Raw genomic sequence first — 15,453 nt, 5'->3', positions numbered from 1 at the left:
GACCCCCCCAAACGGTCTTTGGTCCTGTTCACCCCAGCATGGCCACTAGGATGATCGTGGGCTAAGCTCAAGAGCTTGGCCCAGTATTTAGTTGGAACTACCAACTGTCTCTGAGGATGCCAGTCTTCCTGGTGTCCACCAGAAAGAGTTTCCTTGTATAGAAGTCCTCTTTCTACAACAAACCTGGATCGATTAGAAGAGCTGAGAGGCGGTGGGTTGCTCCGTGCCGCTGTCCAAGCTCTCTGGAGGCTTTCATCTGCTTCCTGTTCGGTCTGGAACTGTTCCCTTGATGCTGGGGACATCAGTTCCTCATTGGATTGTGGACCTAGGCTTGGTCCCTCTGGAAGCGATATAGGGGATGGAGCTGTTTCTGTTGACTGTGAACCGCTCTCTGCTGGTGCACTATGTTGGGATTCAGGCTCCGGCTGAGCCTCTTGTGTAGGGTTATCGGCTGCTGCCAGTTCAGGTTCGGTGGGGCCCTCTGGAGTTGAGGTTGCAAGTACTGGATTCAGTGCTGACACTGGGTCTGGTGTTGGTTGTTCGGCTGGTTCCGGTTCTGGGACTGGTTCCGTCTGGGTCTCTGGGACTGGATCCACTACTGCTGTTGCAGACATTGGCCTGAGGTCCAGGTCCATCACCTCTGACCGGGCCCTGATAGAAGTTTCCGGAACAGAGCTAGGCCTCACGGCTTGTTTAGCCTGGCTGCGGGTGACCGTTCCCACCCTCTTGGCCTGCTTCACATGATTGGCCAAGTCTTCCCCCAACAGCATGGGGATGGGATAATCATCATAGACTGCAAAAGTCCATGTTCCTGACCAGCCCTTGTACTGGACAGGCAACTTGGCTGTAGGCAAATTGAAAGAGTTGGACTTGAAGGGTTGAATCGTCACTTGGATCTCTGGGTTGATTAAATTGGGGTCCACTAAGGAAGCATGGATAGCTGACACTTGTGCTCCGGTGTCCCTCCACGCGGTGACCTTCTTCCCGCCCACACTCACAGTTTCCCTCCGCTCCAAGGGTATCTGGGAGGTATCTGGGCCTGTGGACCTCTGGTGTGATTCCGGTGCAATGAACTGTAATCTGTTGGGGTTCTTGGGGCAGTTGGCCTTTACATGCCCCAGCTCGTTACACTTAAAACATCGTCCAGCTGACGGGTCACTGGGGCGAGGAGGGTTGCTGGAGAACGGGGTGGTGGGACGATAAGGGGTCTGGAGGGTTCTTTGGGAGGTAGGTGGGGCTTTGGGCGGCCCCCGGTAATAGGGTGTGGTCTGGGGTGGTCCCTTCTGGTCTCCGCTCCAACTGCGACCAGTTTTCTTCTTCTCTGCCACCTCCACCCATCTGGCTCCAATCTCTCCTGCCTCAATTACAGTTTTGGGTTTCCCATCTAGGATGCATCTTTCTATTTCCTCAGGAACACCCTCTAAGAATTGTTCCATTTGCATTAGGAAGGGCAAATTTACTGGAGAGTCAACACTTGCTCCTGATATCCAGGCATCCCAATGTTTCACAATGTGGTAGGCATGTTGGGTAAATGACATGTCTGGTTTCCACCTTAGGGCTCTGAACCTCCGACGAGACTGCTCGGGTGTTATCCCCATTCTGACTCTCGCCTTGGATTTAAACAGTTCATACTTGTTCATGTGTTCTTTAGGCATTTCAGCTGCCACCTCAGCTAAGGGTCCACTGAGCTGCGGCCTCAGCTCTACCATGTATTGGTCAGTAGAGATGTTGTACCCAAGGCAGGCCCTTTCGAAGTTTTCTAAGAAGGCCTCAGTATCATCACCTGCCTTGTAGGTGGGGAACTTTCTGGGATGGGAAGTGGTACTTGGAGAAGGATTGCTAGGGTTTGTTGGTATATTCTGCTGGGCCTTTATCCTCTCCACCTCCTCCACATGCTTCCTCTCTTTTTCCTTCTCCTCCTCCACATGCTTCCTTGCCTCCATTTCCCTCTTGTGGGCAGCCTCCTGTGCCTCCTTCTCCAGCCGCATGAGTTCTATCTGTCTTTCATGTTCCCTTTGTTTTTCCTCAGCCTGAAATTTGGCTAATTCCAGCTGTAGTCGAGCTGAGGATTTGGTCATTCTAACCTCTCTGTTTTTAACTAACTTTACACCCGAGGTTTAGAAATAAACAAACAAAACTTGGCTGTAAAATTTTGCTGTGCTGGAATAGAATATCTATTCTCTGATAGTGATTGTCAGCCTACAGAAAAAGACAATTCCCTTGTCTCTGCTCTGGGCCCAAATTAAAGCAAAAAACCTCCAACTACTTGGAAACCTGCTTACCCAGCCCAAAGAAAAAGCAAATGGGTAGAACACACACCCCCTATTTACTTTTAGGAAGAAAAGAAAAAAAACTCTGGGTTGGAAGACTGTGAATTTCCCTGCAGGAGTTAAGTACCCTGCCTCCAGGCAAAGAAAACCTGCAATTCACAAAGATAATCCCCTTTTGTCTCTGCTTGGCCACAGTTTCAGCTTTCAGTTTCAGCTGCTTTCCAAAGGAAAAAAAAATTTCCTTTTTAAAATCTGTATTTCTAGTTCAAAAAATCTCAACTGGATCTCAAAATGATTTCAGGTTAATCCCACCGCTATGCCACCATGTCAAGGTTCCTCCCCCACTCTGAACTCTAGGGTACAGATGTGGGGACCTGCATGAAAAAACCTCCTAAGCTTATCTTTACCAGCTTAGGTCAAAACTTCCCCAAGGTACAAAATATTCCCCCCCGTTGTCCTTGGACTGGCCGCTACCACCACCAAACTAATACTGGTTACTGGGGAAGAGCTGTTTGGACGCGTCTTCCCCCCACAAAATACTTCCCAAAACCCTGCACCCCACTTCCTGGACAAGGTTTGGTAAAAAGCCTCACCAATTTGCTTAGGTGACTACAGACCCAAACCCTTGGATCTGAGAACAATGAAAAAGCATTCAGTTTTTTACAAGAAGACTTTTAATAAAAAATAGAAGTAAATAGAAATAAAAAAATCCCCCCTGTAAAATCAGGATGGTAGATATCTTACAGGGTAATTAGATTCAAAAACATAGAGAACCCCTCTAGGCAAAACCTTAAGTTACAAAAAAGATACACAGACAGAAATAGTTATTCTATTCAGCACAATTCTTTTCTCAGCCATTTAAAGAAATCATAATCTAACACATACCTAGCTAGATTACTTACTAAAAGTTCTAAGACTCCATTCCTGTTCTGTTCCTGGCAAAAGCAGCATACAGACAGACACAGACCCTTTGTTTCTCTCCCTCCTCCCAGCTTTTGAAAGTATCTTGTCTCCTCATTGGTCATTTTGGTCAGGTGCCAGCGAGGTTACCTTTAGCTTCTTAACCCTTTACAGGTGAGAGGAGCTTTCCCCTGGCCAGGAGGGATTTCAAGGGGTTTACCCTTCCCTTTATATTTATGACAAGGGTAATAGACACCTATATAAGAGAAAGTCCCAAATATTGGGACTGTCCCTTTAAAATTGGGACATCTGGTCCCCTGGGTATCCAGATTTATATTTTGTGAAGGGAAGTCATATGACTGACACATGGAAATTGGTACTTGGGCATATGGATTCTGTTGCCAGTCTTTCTGTGAGAACAGGGAAATTCAGTTTAACTATTTGTGTTTCCATTTCCTCATCTGTAAAGTGGGGGGGAAATACCTCCAAGTACCTCACAAGAATGTTTTGAGACAATGTTTATAAAACCTTATTGAGATTCCTAGATGGAAGGCACTAAAAAGACAAAAACAATGTTATTATTTTTCTGCATAACCATATTATTATGGTCTACGACAGACACCTATTCTTGAAAGGTTATCCGACAGTGTATGAAGAGTATGCCTACATCCTGAGATATACAGCATGAAGGCAACTTAAAATTTTTTAAAAAAGAAAAGGAGTACTTGTGGCACCTTAGAGACTAACCAATTTATTTGAGCATAAGCTTTCGTGAGCTACAGCTCACTTCGTCTGCTCACGAAAGCTTATGCTCAAATAAATTGGTTAGTCTCTAAGGCGCCACAAGTACTCCTTTTCTTTTTGCGAATACAAACTAACACGGCTGCTACTCTGAAACCTTAAAATTTTTAGTGCTTTAGTATCCTAGCAATTTTTAAAGAAATGCATACGTGATAAAATGTTGATCTCTTAAGTTGTTCATTCATTATATCTTATTTAGAACTATTTCAGCTTTACATAGGGACTCGTATTTATATCATGCATATGGCAAAGGGAAGAGAATATCTTAAAATTTGTGCTGAAAAGGACTGACAATTATTTATGGTAGAGTACATTTGGCAAGTCTCTTGAGAAACTCTAAATTGGATCAGAAGGAAGTATTATTATACAGAGATGCACAATGTATGAATAATTTCAGATTTCAATTTTTCCGTAAACAACCAGAGGCTAAAGAACAACCTTTATTCTGTCTAGCTTGCCAAATGTTACACGATATTGCAGGATTTTATTTTTTTGTATGTGCTTACATCATGTCACTAGTATAGATTTTACTTAGATACAGAATACAGAGGTTGGCATAATGCAGAGATTGAAACATTTATCACACTACTAGCTAGAGGAAGATATGAAACATATGGCTCTCCCACTTCCCCAATAGTAAGATCCAGGGCAAAGGCCAAATGAGACGTTCAGACCCCCACTCTCCCACACATACTAGGAAGGGCAAGGGTGCTAAGCTTCCTGTGTTAGGGTGGTGACTTTGGTCTCTGCCTGGGGACTCACATCTTTCATACTAATCTCTGATTAACAGGTAACAGATATAGTTGAACCTCCATCATATGCTGGCAGTCAGATGAAATTTTCTGCCTCTTGGTTGTCTTCTAGAACTTCCTAACTGAAGTTCTTCTAATCTACTGCTCCCCATGAGTGTCCTGGCTACAGCAAAGGGGATGGTTCTCTAACATCCTATATATCTTACTTGACTGCCATGAAGAGAGCACAAGACAAAGTCTCTGCAACTTCCTTCCTCTCCCCAGCCTCTTTATGTTGGGTCTCTTTCTCCCTCAGCCTCTGTATTCTGGGTCCCTCTAATAGACTCTCAGACTTTAAAGCCAGAAGGGACCATCATGATCATCTAGTCTGACCTCCTGCACGTTGCAGGCCACAGAACCTCACCCACCCACTCTGTAATAGACCCATAACCTCCGGCTGAGTTACTGAAGTCCTCAATCGTGATTTAAAGGCTTCAAGTGACAGAGAATCCACCATTTACACTAGTTTAAACCTGCAAGTGATTTATGCCCCGTGCTGCAGAGGAACGCAACAAAAAAACCCAGAAGAACAACAGTAAAACAAAACAGGGTCTCTGCCAATCTGTCCCAGGGGAAAATTCCTTCCCGACCCCAAATATGGCAGTCAGTTGGACCCTGAGCATTTTGGCAAGACCCAACAGTCAGATACCAGGAAAGAATTCTCTGTAGCAACTCAGAGCTCTCCCCATCTTGATTACAAGCTGTTGGGGATATTTGCTACTAGCAGTTGCAGATCAGCTATATACTCATCATACCTCCCCCTTCATAAAACTATCAAGCTTAGTCCTGAAGCCAGTTAGTCTTTTTTGCCTCCACTGCTTCCCTTGGAAGGCTGTTTCAGAGCTTCACTCCTCTGATGGTTAGAAACCATCATCTAATTTAAAGCCTAAACTTGTGAGTGGCCAATTTATATCCATTTGTTCTTTTGTCAGCATTGGCACTTAACTTAAATAACTCCTCTCCCTCCCTGATATTTATCCCTCTGATGTATTTATAGAGGGAAATCATATCTCCCCTCAGCCTTTGTTTGATTAGGCTAAATAAACCAAGCTCTTTGAGACTCCTCGGATCATCCTAGTAGCCATTCTCTGCACCTTTCCAGTTTGAATTAATCTTTCTTAAACATGGCAGACCAGAACTGCACAGACTATTCCACATGGGGTCTCAGCAGTGCTTTGTATAATAGTACTAACACTCCACTGTCTCTAAAGGAAATACCTCACTTGATGCATCCTAGAATCGCATTAGCCTCTTTCACACCCGCATCACACTGAGGGCTCATAGTCATCCTGTGATCAACCAATACACCCAGATCTTTCTCCTGCTCTGTTGCTTCCAATTGATAAGTCCCCACTTTATAGCGAACATTCTTGCTGTTAGTCTATAAGTGCATGACCCTGCACTTTACACTATTAAACAAGGTCATCCAGATCGGTGGTTCTCAAAGCCGGTCCGCCGCTTGTTCAGGGAAAGCTCCTGGCACACCGGATGTTTACTTGCTGCGTCTGCAGGTTCGGCATATCGCAGCTCCCACTGGTTGCGGTTCGCTGCTCCAGGCCAATGGAGGCTGTGGGAAGCGGCTTGGGCCAAAGGTGCAGTATTCACTGTTAAAAGAATTCTGCATAATTTTCTAGATGGCTAGCTTAAACAAACAAACAAAAAGAGGAATATTCTCCCATAATGACAAGGCCAGGTGGAACAACTTGGAAAAAAAAATTCACATGAAGAATATGAAAGAATCTCCCTTTTTACACTGAAAAGTTAAGGTGACAGTTTGGAACCAACTATTAATGACATTTTATAAAACTGACCAAGTATTTCCCTGTGCTCTAAAGTTATCAGTTGTATTTTATAACTACTAGAAAAAGGGATGGGGAAAGAGTTGACTTTTGATCATTATGTGTGCCCAAACAATAGGTGAATGAATACCTTTTCTTAGAACACTGAATGGTGCCGCAAAATACCATAAATACAGCAATTCCAACACAGTATCAGAACCATTCACCTTTGATTACTGAGCCCAGATTTCACTAAAGCCTATATTACAGCAGGTATGCACACAAAGTTAGAACTGGTTGAGCGGGGGAAGCAGGATGTCGCCCCAGGATAAATCCACAACATACAAAGGCTATTGTCAGTGTTAATTGAATCTCACCTGCCCATCACTGGGAAGCAGGATCTTTTCAAAAGGAACAAAGTAAAAAGATGCTGTCAAGGTGGGACCTGCCGCTGTGTCAGACAAAGGGGTCAGACACTAGGATGTGCTCTCTGGATACACATAAGCCCATAGCCTTTTCTTTTCTGTAGCTCAAGCTGAGATAGCCTACCCGATTATCTCTTGGGAAAAGTAACTCAAGATATGATCAGACAATCATTTATACTTGTTTTGTCTTTTTCTCTATTTTCAAACAAAACAACCTCTAAAAATTTGTTTGTAAGTTTGGAATGCCCATGAAGTTCCACCTCTGAAATGAAAAAAATGCAGCTATTTATCCAATCACTGTATAGCTTCCCTATGGAGTACCTGCACTGGATATTTGCCCTACACTTATATAATGAGTTGCGACATATGGCCTACCTCCTTTCACGGCACATGTCAACAAAGCCCTCCCTGAACCCACTGTGGGGAAGGCAAAAAACCTCCAACTCCACCGAGGCCAATCTAGTGGAAAGGGAAAAATTCCGTCCCAGGCCCCCTAAAAAGGGGGCAGCTAGTGCAATGCCCACAGCACATCTTGACCACACCTGGTATTTCACCGTCTAAAGGGGAGGGAGGGTGAGTGCTGCCTCCGCCTGCTCCATGTAAAAGGGGGCTTCACGCACAGGGCTGCCCCTTTTAAACCCTTCTGCACATCCAGTTCCCAGGGGATGAGTTAATGTCGCCACACTGCCCCTTGTCCCCTTTTGCAGCAGTTTGCCCTCTTCTCTCTCTCCCCTCCCCCTCAAGCCATAAAGCACTGTTCCCTTCATTCAGCCAGCCAGCCAAATTACCTTCCCCGCACACACACTTAATCAAAGAACCACAGGACTGGAAGTTACCTGGAGAGGTCATCTAATCCAGTCCCCTGCACTCAGGGCAGGGATAAGTATTATCTAAACCATTCCTGGCAGGTGTTTGCCTAACCTGTTCTTAAAAATTTCCAACAATGCAGATTCCATAACCTCCCTAGGCAATTTAGTCCAGTGCTTAACCACCCTGACAGGAAGGTTTTCCTAATGTCACACCTAAACCCCCCTTGCTGCAATTTAGCCCATTGCGTCTTATTTTATCCTCAGAGGTTGAGCAGAACAATTTTTCTCCCTCCTCCTTGTAACAACCTTTTAAGCATTTGAAAACTGTTATCATGTCCCCTCTCAATCTTCTCTACTCCAGACTAAACAAAGTCAACCTTTTCAGTCTTCCCCCAGAGGTCATATTTTCTAGATGTTTAATCATTTGTGTTGCTCTTCTCTGGACTTTCTCCAAATTGTCCCCATCTTTCCTGAAATGTGGTGCCAGAACTGGGCACAATACTCCACTTGAGGTCTAATCAACATAGAGTAGAGTAGAACAGAGTAGAGTAGATTAGAGTATCTTGCTTAGAAAACTCCTGCTAATACATCCCAGAATGACGTTTGCTTTTTTTTGCAACAGTGTTATATTGTTGACTCATATTTAGTTTGTGATACACTATGACCCTCAGATCCCTTTTCTGCAGTACTCCTTCCTAGGAAGTCATTTCCTATTTTGTAGTGCGCAACTGATTGTTCCTTCCTAAGTGGAGTAGTTCACATTTGTCCTTATTGAATTTCATCCTATTTACTTCAGACCATTCTCCAGTTTGTCTAGATCATTTTAAATTTCAATTCTATCCTCTTGCAACACCTCCCAGTTTGGTATCATCCGCAAACTTGCTAAGTGTACTCTCTATGCCATTGTCTAAATCATTGATGAACATATTGAACAGAACTGATCTCTGTGGGACCTCACTCAATTTGCCCTTACAGATGGGCTGTGAAGCACTGATAACTACTCTCTGGGAATGGTTTTTGAACCAATTATGGACCCACTGTGATGTTCCCCTCTGGTGTTATCCAGACCAGTGATCTTCTAGGTCACTCCAGTCCTTGACTCTGGGACCCAGCCTTACCCTGTTCTGATGTGAGAACTCCCACTCCTGGGCTATTCATGCACAGCCTCTAGCATGTAAACTGCTCCTTGGATTGTGCCACCAAATGACACTAGCCAATATCTCCGGCCTCAGACACAACCCTAGGAACCTCCGTCTTGCACTGTCCAGTTATGCCCACTGGATGCTGCAAGCTTATATGACTTTATCAAATTTAAGAAAGAAATCGATACGCACCAGGCTTGTTATCCCAAGGGGAGTCTCTGACACAATTCAAACCAAACGCACTGCTTCAGGTAAAATAAACAAACAGATTTATTAACTGCAAAGATAAATTTTAAGTGAGTATAAGTCAAAGCATAACAAGTCAAATTTAGTCAAATGAAATAAAAGCAAAATCATTCTAAGCTGATCTTAACACTTTCAATGCCCTTACAAATTTAGCTGCGTCTCACCACAGGCTGGCTGGTTGCCCTTCAGCCAGGCTCTCCCCTTTGATCAGCACTTCAGTCACTTTGTGTGGTGTCTGTAGATGTAGGTGGAAGAGAGAGGAAGAGCATCGTAAATGACTCTCCCTTTTACCATGTCCTTTCTTCCCTCTTGGCTTTGCCCCTCCCCTTCAGGGTCAGGTGAGCATTACCTCATCGCAGTCCCAAACTGACCAAAGGAACGGGGGAGACTCTCTCAAGAGTTCAATAGATCCTTTGTTGTTGCCTAGGCCAGTGTCCTTTGTTCCTATGAGGCTGCGCTGAGTTTGTCCCATACATGACCTGATGAGGTGCGAACTGCCCCTCTGCTTCTGGAGAGTTTTTGTCTGGGCTTGCTTTAAGCTACGAGGACATATTTTCAGCCTCATAACTATATACATGAAATTACAACCTAGAACGTTACTATAACATTAGTATAACAACGATTACTATGACATTACCATAACAAGAATGCTCAGTACATAATGAGCCTTCCAAAGATTCCTGACATGACAAACTTTGCATTAGATACTACACAATCATATTGTAAGGATGAACATGGGGGTTCTGGGTGTTCCCCGAGGTACAGAATGTCACACCCACCTTATAGTAGTTTCATCTAGGTTGTATTTCCCTAGTTTGTTTATGAGAAGGTCATGCAAGACAGTGTCAAAAGCTTTACTAAAGTCAAGATATACCACATCAACCGCTTCCCCCTATCCACAAGGCTTGTTACTCTGTCAAAGAAAGCTATCAGGTTGGTTTGACACAATTTGTTCTTAACAAATCCATGCTGACTGTTACTTATCTTATTATCTTCTAGATGTTTGCAAATTGATTGCTTAATTATTTGCTCCATTGTCTTTCCAGGTACAGAAGTTAAGCTGACTGGTCTGCAATTCCCCGGGTTGTCCTTATTTCCCTTTTTCTAGATTGGCACTATATTTGTCCTTTTCCAGTCTTCTGGAATCTCTCCCTTCTTCCATGACTTTTCAAAGATAATCATTAATGGCTCAGATATCTCCTCAGTCAGCTCCTTGAGTATTCTAGGATGCATTTCATCAGGCCCTGGTGACTTGAAGACATTTAACTTGTCTAAGTAATTTTTAACTTGTTCTTTCCCTATTTTAGCCTCTGATCCTACCTCATTGGACTGGTATTCACTATGTTAGACATCCAATCACTACTAAACTTTTTTGGTGATAACCGAAACAAAGAAGTGATTAAGCACCTCTGCCTTTTCACATTTTCTGTTATTGTTCCCCCCCCCCCCGCCCCCACACACACCTCATTGAGTAATGGGCCTACCCTGTCCTTGGGTCTTGCTCTTGCTTCTAATGTATTTGTAGAATGTTTTCTTGTTACCCTTTATGTCTCTAGCTAGTTGAATCTCATTTTGAGCCTTGGCCTTTCTAATTTTGTCCCTACATATTTGTGTTATTTGTTTATATTCATCCTTTGCAATGTAACCTAGTTTCCACTTTTTGTAGGACTCTTTTTTGAGTTTCAGATGATTGACGTTTTCCTGGTTAAGACAGGGTAGTCTCTTGACATAATTCCTATCTTTCCTATGCAGTGGGATAGTTTGCTCGTGTCCTTAACAATGTCTCTCTGAAAAACTGCCAACACTTTTGAACTGTTTTCCCTCTTAGACTTGCTTCCCATGGGATCTTACCTAACTCCCTGAGTTCGCTAAAGTCTTCCTTCTTGAAGTCTTATTGTGTTGTTTTCCCTTTCATGATCACTTTCACCTAAGATGCATTCCAATTTCAAATTCTCATCCAGTTCCTCCCTATTTGTCAAAATCAGATCTAGAACAGTCTCAGCCCTAGTATCTTTCCCCACCTTCTGAAATGAAAATTGTCTCCAATACATTCCAAGAGTTTGTTGGATAATCTGTATCCTGCTGACTTATTTTTCCAACAGATGTCTGGGTAGTTGAAGTCCCCCATCACCACCAAGTCTTGTGTTTTGAATAATTTTGTTAGTTGTTTAAAATAAGCTTCATCCACCTCTTCTTCCTGGTTAGATGGTCTGTAGTAGATCCCTACCATGACATATCCTTGTTTTTTATCCCTTTTATTTTTACCCAGATACTTTTAACAAGTCTGTCTCCTATTTCTATCTCAACCTCAGTCCAAGTGTACACATTTTTAACATATAAGGTAACACCTTCTCCCTTTTTCCCCCTGCCTGTCCTTTCTGAGTAAGCTGTACCCTTCTATACCGATATTCCAGTCATACATATTATCCCACCGAGTCTCTGTGACGCCATCTATGTCATAGTTGTGTTTATTAACTAGCATTTCAAATTCTTCCTGCTTATTCCCCATACTTCTTGCATTAGTATATAAACATCTAAGATACTGATTTGATTCCCCCACTCCAGCTGTGTCTTATCTCTCCTTTATCCCTGCTATAACAGCCTATGTTCCCACCAAATTCCAACCCTTCTCCCAGGTCTCCATGTTTTTGACTTACCTGTGAGCTTTGGTCACCTGTCCTCTTTGAACCTAGTTTAAAGCCCTCCTCATGAGGTTAGCCAGTATGTATCCAAATATACTCTTCCCTATTCCTTGATAGGTGGACCCCATCACTGCTTAGCAGTCCTACTTCCTGGAACAGCATCCCATTAAGAGAGCTGAAACCCTCCTGGTGGCACTATCACTGCAGCCAGGCATTTATCTCCAGGATGCATCTGTCTCTACCTGGGCCCCTACCCTTGATCGGAAGGATTGAAGAGAACACCACCTGCTCCCCCAATTCCTTCACCCTTACTCCCAGAGCCTTGTTGTCACTTCTGATCTTTTTAGGGTCATACCTTGCAGTATCATTAGAGCCCACATGGATGAGCAGCATGGGATAGTATTCAGAGGGCTGGATGATCCTTGACAATCTAAACATCTAGGACATGGGTTCCTGACAGGCAGCATACTTCCTGGGATGCAACATCAGGCCGACAGATGGGTGCCTCCATCTGGAGCACCTGGCATTGGCCACTGTCAGAAGACAGGATACTGGGCTAGATGGACATTTGGTCTGGTCCAGTGTGGCCATTCTTATGTTCTTGCATGTAATTTTCTAGGGTTTTTTTATGAAGCTGTACAAATGGATATTCCATCATGTGGCATCACCTTGACACCCAAAGGGGCCATAAGCATGGTTGGAACATTTAGATTCATTCAGACCTCTGAATCTTGAGTTAATGCAGTAACTGATAACAATAGTAGGTGCTGCTTGAAATCTGGCTCTTGACTCTGCATTCGAGTCTGGGAGCTTCCTCGCAATGCTGCCTGGGACCCAGTAGGGGAGCACTGAAAGCAAAGGAGAGAGAGAGTGTTCCTGCTCTCAGTTCTTGTGGCAAGTGCAACAGCAGCCAGGAGCAGCAACCACGGCGACAGTTCTGCTCAGCACCTGCAGCCCTAGGATTGAGTGTGCTAATTATAGACAGAAATGTCAAAAAAAGAATCTGCAAACTCTAACAAATCTCTACTGAGATTGTTCAAACAGATTTTCAGAGGCTCATAACTTGGCCAATTTTGGGTGGTTTTTCACTGGAAAGTTCAGCTTCTCGACAAAACATTTGTCAGAATCTTCCTTCCTACTCCCAAATATGCTCTGAACTATTTCTGGTGAAACTCGCCAACAGACTTTAGTCTGATGCAGACACCCAACATGGAAAATTTCAGCCTGAATAGTTAAAGTTTGGCAAACTCATATGTAACTCTAAACAGGGTTTTATAATGGGAAAATATTATCAGCTCTGCCCATAATAAAGAGCATTAAATCCAGTGCTTCTACACATTACATTCAGGATTCCATGATGCAGGTTTTTTTTTTTTCATTTAAAAAACAAACATAGTTATGAAAATTTCCTACAACAGCTTTTCTACTTGTTTTAAAATACCACAGTTAGTGAGCCCTGAAAATACAATAAAAGTTATGCCATTTGGAGTAGTTTGGTACAGCAGTCTTGAGAATTGATTCATCCAACAATTTTTTTTTATTTTATTGAACACAGTAATAACACCAAGATGATCCTTCAAGTCACTTTTATCTTTTATATGACTTTCATAGGAAGAATTATGTAACTGTTTCTCAAAAGACTTAATAAAGGTCTGTCACTTATGCCCTTTTAGAGCTTTGTATCATCAGAATAGAATTATCTTTTGTAGCTTCAGGCATTAAATATGATAATAATACTGTATTATGAGATACTGGTAACATTTTTTAAAAAGTTTTTTTCCCCTAATTTCAAATTTCCCTGTCTGGCCACATGCCTGGAGATTTTATACCCATTTTGTGTTGGCGTTGCTCTTCAACCATATATATTAATAAGACTATAAAATGATAAATAATTGACTTGACAATGTAGTTAAATAAGGTGGCTTAGAAAACAACTCCTAATTGCCACTATTTTCCCACTTTGCCTCCCACACAACCATAGCATAAGAATTTTAAAAATCTTTACGCTGCAACCAACCAGTCTCAGCATGAGACGTCTAGCACGAATGCTCTACCCATCTTCCCTCTGGTTTCATTTGTCACCAAGACATTCACAAAAATCTCAGACAACACGTTTGGTTTGGGTGCTAGACAGGTAAATCTGGAACGAGTGAGAGTGCCCTTCTTTCCACATCAGGGTGGTCATTTTATATCATTTTCAGTTTTTTGTGTTTGGCAGTCTTTTGAACCAGGTCAAATTAGAATATGCAGTTTCGCTCAGAGGGGTTGAGGCTCCTCTGGATTTGCTTTAATCACTCCCCAGTGATTTTAGTTCCTGCAAGAAACTACTGTAGCTCTCCCCGAAGCCCATGCAGATACATATAAAACTTATGAAGTTGATACAATGGTCTTTTTGAATATTCCATGATTCTATAACTCAGGTCATAGGTTGACAGTCCCTGATAGTTCAATTTATTACTTTTTCCAAGTCACTGCACAGCTTGTCCTGTTTCAAGACACAAATTATCTCATTCACACCCCATGGATAACAAGATAAGTGAACAGAAACTCAGTCACATTTTTCCCCCATGAAAATAAACCATTGGTTTCCCAGTTCTCCACAGGCTGAGGGTATGCTTCCTAGCTGCAGTAGAGAATCAAAGAGCCAAGTTCCTGTGGAACTGATTTTAATGTTGCTGAGATTTAATGTAATTGAATTCTATGTATGATTATGTTAGGGTGCCTAGAGCCATGGTGCGCAACCTGCAGCCCGTCAGGGTAAACTAATTGTGGGCTGCAAGACATTTTGCTGACATTGGCCGTCCGCAGGCATGGCCTCCCCCGCAGCTCCCAATGGCTGCGGTTCACCATTCCCGGCCAGCATGAGCTGCAGGAAGTGGCAGCCAGCACGGCCCTGGGGCCTGCCGCTTCCCGCAGATTCCATTGGCCAGGAACGGAGAACCATGGCCATTGGGAGCTGCAGGGGGCTGTGCCTGTAGATGGTCAATGTCAGCAAAATATCTGTCGGGCAGCAATCAGATTACCCTGATGGGCTGCATGAGGCCCGTGGACCGCAGGTTGCCCACCACTGGCCTAGAGTCTGGGATAGGTGTCTATTATTTTTTAACTCTAAAATAGATAAATAAAACTAATAGACTCATTGACACATACCACCTATCTACCTTTGCTGCTGATACCCCTGAACTGGATCCTAGAAAGCCACAGCAATTTTTTTTCCCTTTTACCTCAAAATTCACTTCTCTGTCAGGTTATCCCTCTGATTTTGAGTAGTTTTACGGATACTACTCATGTGAATGGAGTTAATCACATGGATAAATGTTTGCATGACTGGGGCCTAAATGTGCATATCCAATGATATATTGCCTTTTTGCAATCTCCCTTCCCAATATTTATTGTTATCCTTTGTGGTGTTACGTCTAATTTAGACTGTCTGCTCTTACAGAATGTCATTTTATTTGTCTGTAATGCTCTGTTACGTGCATTCATGATACTGTATATTGTTTAATAATAATTAAGGAAATGTATAGCTTTAAACAATCTAGTACAACTTAAACAAATGTGTGTTATCAATTAATAAGAAATGTGCAACTTTAAAGACTTAAATCATTTTTTTAAGTGTAACGCACCAATGGATATAGTCATATACTTG

At 42.9% G+C, this 15,453-nt stretch overlaps 1 protein-coding gene across 2 annotated transcripts in view; it reads right to left on the bottom strand.

Moving 5' to 3' along the window:
• Nucleotides 1-15,453, bottom strand: part of DOK6 (docking protein 6) — a 429,579-nt gene that overhangs the window by 191,932 nt on the left and 222,194 nt on the right. The gene's annotated exons all lie outside the window — the stretch shown is intronic.

The sequence above is a fragment of the Eretmochelys imbricata genome, chromosome 2 (assembly GCF_965152235.1).
Source record: "Eretmochelys imbricata isolate rEreImb1 chromosome 2, rEreImb1.hap1, whole genome shotgun sequence".
NCBI lineage: Eukaryota > Metazoa > Chordata > Testudines > Cheloniidae > Eretmochelys > Eretmochelys imbricata.
Note: the sequence above shows the minus strand (reverse complement) of the source record. Positions and strands in the feature narration are given on the sequence as shown.